This window comes from Lactuca serriola, chromosome 6 (genome assembly GCF_051521515.1).
Source record: "Lactuca serriola cultivar US96UC23 chromosome 6, Lser_US96UC23_V15, whole genome shotgun sequence".
Taxonomy (NCBI): domain Eukaryota; kingdom Viridiplantae; phylum Streptophyta; class Magnoliopsida; order Asterales; family Asteraceae; genus Lactuca; species Lactuca serriola.
In genome coordinates, this window is record NC_136413.1 from 158741584 (window position 1) to 158746635 (window position 5052).

Here is a 5052-nt window from a genome sequence, read left to right on the forward strand (position 1 = left end):
CCCTTGGAAGTCCAGAGTGTCCCATGCCTGAGTTTTTCGGGAATCAATGGAGGTTTTGGATTGGAATCCTTATGCCTTAGGTCAAAACGTCAATTATGAGTCATGGGGTGTATTATGAGCACCGAAATAAGGACTTTACGTGATGAACCAGTCTAGGAAGGCCAGACCTATGAATTGCCGAAGCAGATCTGACCTTAGAAAACAGTTTGAGCGGTTGCATGGCATGGACTCGCCGAGTCTGATGAACACACTCGGCGAGTAGCTTGAAGATTGCCTTAGAATGGTCCTGTCCGGGTTATGGGTTGGATCGGTGAGTCAGGGCGAGTTAGAGAGGGTTAACAGGTGGTCTGAGTCGAACTGGGACTCGCCGAGTTGTTCTTTAGACTCGGCGAGTTGAGTCGGGGTGGCCCCGCGATTCTTCCAGGAGGAACTCGTCGAGTCAGGGGGGATACTCGACGTGTAGAAAGGGAATCTTAGAGAATTGGTGAGGACGTCTAGACTCGCCGAGTCCGGTCAAAGTTGACCGTTGACCGTTGACCAGAGTGGACCTGTGTTGACTTCTTAGGGATAGTCAACATTAGAGATATAAAGTGTTAACTAGGGACATATAATGTTATAGGAGGATTAGAGCTCGGAGAATCGGGCACGAGGGATTCCCAGGGTTGTGAGATATCGAGACACGCGAGGTGAGTCTTCTCACTATACTTTACCTTGAGTAGGTAACCAGAGTTATATGATAGAGTATTTGTATGGTATGTATGTTATGTGTTGCACTGCATTCTTCTATGTGATTTATGCTATGCTTGTTTACAGAGTTAGAACCTGAGGGTTCACAGAGTATGGGTGCACGGACCCACAGAGTTGTAGCCTCGAGTGGCTAATATGTTTGATGTGGTATTTTGGGGAACTCACTAAGCTTTATGCTTACAGTGTTGGTGTTATTTGTTTCAGGTACTAGTGAGGATCGCGGGAAGGCGCCGGCCTGATCAGTGCACACACGCGGGATTTTATATTATGTGATCTTGGGGTTTTTATATGTTATGAAATGAATTACAAACAATGATGTTTTTATGAATATTAAATGAATTTTGCCTTTATAAAATGCGAAAAATTGTTTTTAAATTCTTGGTGTTACACATAGTACACATATTATTGATTTTTATAAATATTTTTACTATTGTTTAGGAAATACTTTTAAAAATTAAAAAAAAAAGTAAAAGAAATTTGTTCAACCTGAGATAGCAAACACAAAAAAAACAGAATTTTTTTTCAATAAAAAACTAGAAAAGACAAATTGCAAGAAATAGCATAGTAAAGATAAATCACAAGCAGCCTGATTTTGATTGAAACATTTGGGAGCTATTATAACACGAAATCATGAATATTGTCATTTACCATTGATGTTAAATAGAGCTATGTTGTTTAAAATTTACCTCTAGAGTTTTAAACGACTTTTTGAGGTATTCCACTTCTAAATCAAAATTGGAAACAAAGAGCATTACCAAGGCTTTCTGTTTAGGAGAGACATGACAACATATAACAGAGGAACGATTAACTGCCAGCTGCAAGAAATGGTCTCTTATGTCATCCCCCAAAGCAATTTCGTTTACTGAAAGCTACAAAATGTTGAATCATTACCCCTAAGTCGTATTTTTCTACTAGTAACTTTTCTGCCTCAGATTGAATATATAAACCGACTCAATTCATGTTCATAAATATTCACCTTTGGTTGATTTTTTGATTCGGCGTCCCTGCTCAAACTCAGATGAAACTGCTTCATATCATGCCTAAGCAAACTACAAGCAAATGTAACCCAAAAATTACAGTCAAGTATTTGGATACTCTAACTGGGTCAGGGTAATCTATCTCCAATTCGGGTCCACGGATGTGGAATTATGGGTCTGAACTAGTGCTTTCCTATCACAAAGAATACCGAATTCATCCTTTAAACAAATTGTTGTATGACCAGCAAATGAGACAGTGACGCACTTCTCCAATGTTTCAGAGCCACCTCATCTTCCAGGAATCTTTGAAACAGCTAAAAGACCACCAGAATGGACATCAACCAGATTGATAACGGTCAGCCACGGCTTAGACATCTTCTCAAAAGCCTTGAAAACTACATCCATTGATTCGATCATTTCATCGAGCACCTTATGTGCACTGTGCACATCGTATCCTCTTCCCCTGTAAGAAAGATGGAATTAGACATCCCTAATTATACATAATGATGATTTGGAGATACATTCTTAAACCAACCCATTATTTCAAACCAATTTAGAAATGATGTAAAGAGTACAAACCCAGTTCACTGAATCAAAAAACTAATCAACTCAACTGATCAGACTATAAACTGAAGATGAATAGAAGAAATAATACATAAAGAATGGGAATTTGAAGATGGCAAAGTGTTTTATTAACCGAGAATATACCAAATTCCCCAAGTTTGTTGTCGATTTGTTGCGTTGTTGCGACGGAGTAGAGGCTGGGGGTTGTCTACCTCATCTCGCCGGGCCTGAACATGCCTTGCATCGCAGGTGAGATAATCGGCGAACAAGGGAGGGCTTCAACTGTAAACAATGACGGCTGCCAAGATATGTGAATTTGGAAGAGACGAAGATGATGTGAAATCAGAAACGTATTTTTGTGTTGATTATTTCTGTCGATTATGGAAATTGTTTTTTTTTTTGTCAGAAAAATTAAACCAAGTGATAAAACTACGTAGTATTGAGGAATGGATACCTAATCTTATATATCCTTAAGGGTATATATATATATATATATATATATATATATATATATATATATATATATATATATATATATGGAATCGGTAGTGTAATGAATCATCGCTGCATTTGGTTGTGGTTTAACAAAAAAATTTATTTAATAAAATAATAAGATATGTTAGCAAAAGTAATTTGGTGTAGGACTAAACCACGGCCGTATATATGGCGGCCAAATTTGTTCTGTACAAAAATAGAGTTCAAATGGCGTATGATTGGAACGATTTAGGCCGCTATCCCACAATAATGATGGTCGATTGGAGTTGCTCTTAGCCTCATCCTATTTCAGTTCTTCATTTCTTCCTGTCAATCTCTACTCCAACAGGCCATTGACATCGTCGGAATATACCCTCAAACTATATTCCGTTTCAGGCAAAAGAAAATGGAGAACAATATCAATTTCTATAGACTCAAAAGGGAATGAAAAAATGAAGATGAAGATGTCCCTACAAATATTTGTTCCCTCACTCTCATATCAAACGCACAGACTGTAGAAACAAATGAAACTCAAGCTCTAGTTCGTCCCCATCGTCACCTACACCATTCTCCAAGCAACATGAAACTCCAAAACAAACATATAGAACCCGAATAAACAAATCGAAAAAAAGGTTAATTTAAATCTAAATCAAACAAAGGGGAATACCCTGGTCTAAAACCCTTTCTTCACCTCAACATCTTGCTCGTAAATTATAAACTCCTTGAACGATTGAGTATTCTAGCATCGAGGAGGTTTCAGGGGGCGGAAGTAGTGGGTGAATGAGATAGAGAGACATATACAAACAAACACATAGCGAGAGAGAGCACTTTGAGCTCTATTTGTCGATCGTAGTCAGCGATGACTAAGAATTCCGACATTGACGAGGAAAGCGGTAATGGATGTTCTGTGTATGGAGTTAAAGGGGGCGGGATGAGGAAGAATTTCGGTATTGACGACGGAATAGATGATGGTAATGGTCGGAACACCCACTGCGGCGTTATCTGGAGAAGATGATGATGCTTATATTGCCGGAGAAGATTATTTATATTGTGGTTCAGTGGGGAAGATGTCTAGGTGTGGTGGTTGGATACTTGGATGGGTCCAGTTTAATTTTAATAAAATTATATAAAGTAGCAAAATACAAAAAAAGAAAGTTGAAGGACAAAATAAGCTTTTTAACTTGATCGAGAATTGAATACAGAACAAATCTAAACGATACGAATGATCGTGTTTATAAAATAAAAAAATTGAAAAAAAGGTTACTCGTATATTATTCCAAACCACAAATACTATTCACTTAATTATGTAAGATTTTATGCAACTGGGATTATCAATTTCATAAGTAATATATATGCGCTCATTTAATAAACCATGAAATTGTCATTCTATTTATCTCAATTTCATATGTAATGCAATACTTTATCTCTTCATAGGACATTTTTTTTAACTTGAACTAGGTAGTTATGTTGCTTGGAAATGTACATGAGAGACAATGGGACCTGAAGAATGTTAGAAACAATGTTTGAATCAATCAAATAGATGAATGCAATAAAAAACACAATATCTAAAAATGATCTAGTTAGTTCTGATTACATCTAATCTAAATAGGTTTTTGAGTACAAATAGAGTGTTACTAACTCTAGAACTAACTACTTAACCTATTTATAGGGTACATCATATATACAAAAAAATACATGGACTAGTCTATACATATTAAAACATGAAATGCCTTGTAAATAACTTAGATAACGAAATTGTATAACTTTCGTTATTTACAACACAAACTAAAAGATATAGCTTTCGACTCTCACTACAACTTTCGACTTTACAATCTCCCCTTAGTGAGAATAGTTGAAACATCAAGCTATAATCCTTATTGCCTGTAACAACTCCTTTTGAATCTCCATATACTAAAAAACGATTTTCCGGATCTCTACTTTGACTTCATTGCCATTTCTCTTGCAATTATTGACGCGGATTAAAAGATTCAAAAAATGAGAGTTTGAGTATCTCTTAATATCATTTCACTTGGAATAGAAATTCCGTCAACCTGCCTTTCTTGTTTTTTCCTTGGAATACTATGCCAAAAGGATCATGAATAATTTCACCATCTTCAAACTTATCAATGTTCATCCTTCCCTTCAACAAAGATTGAGGCACCTTTGATGTTTTATTGGTTGTCATGGCTAGATCTATATCAGTACTTGCCAAATACTCATAGTAGCAATCAAGAAATGCATTTACGTAATCATAGCCAAGAATAAATGTATCTCTATTTGCTTTTGGCAC

The 5052-nt window shown here is 36.5% G+C and overlaps 1 long non-coding RNA gene across 1 annotated transcript; it reads right to left on the minus strand.

The window, feature by feature from the left end:
* Positions 1-1297: 1297 nt before the first annotated feature.
* Positions 1298-2753, minus strand: LOC145058890 (uncharacterized). The gene is made up of 3 exons (XR_013686565.1): positions 2433-2753; positions 1724-2187; positions 1298-1616 (listed from the first exon to the last, which is right to left on the minus strand). It is a non-coding gene; the product is annotated as an uncharacterized LOC145058890 (long non-coding RNA).
* Positions 2754-5052: the final 2299 nt, after the last annotated feature.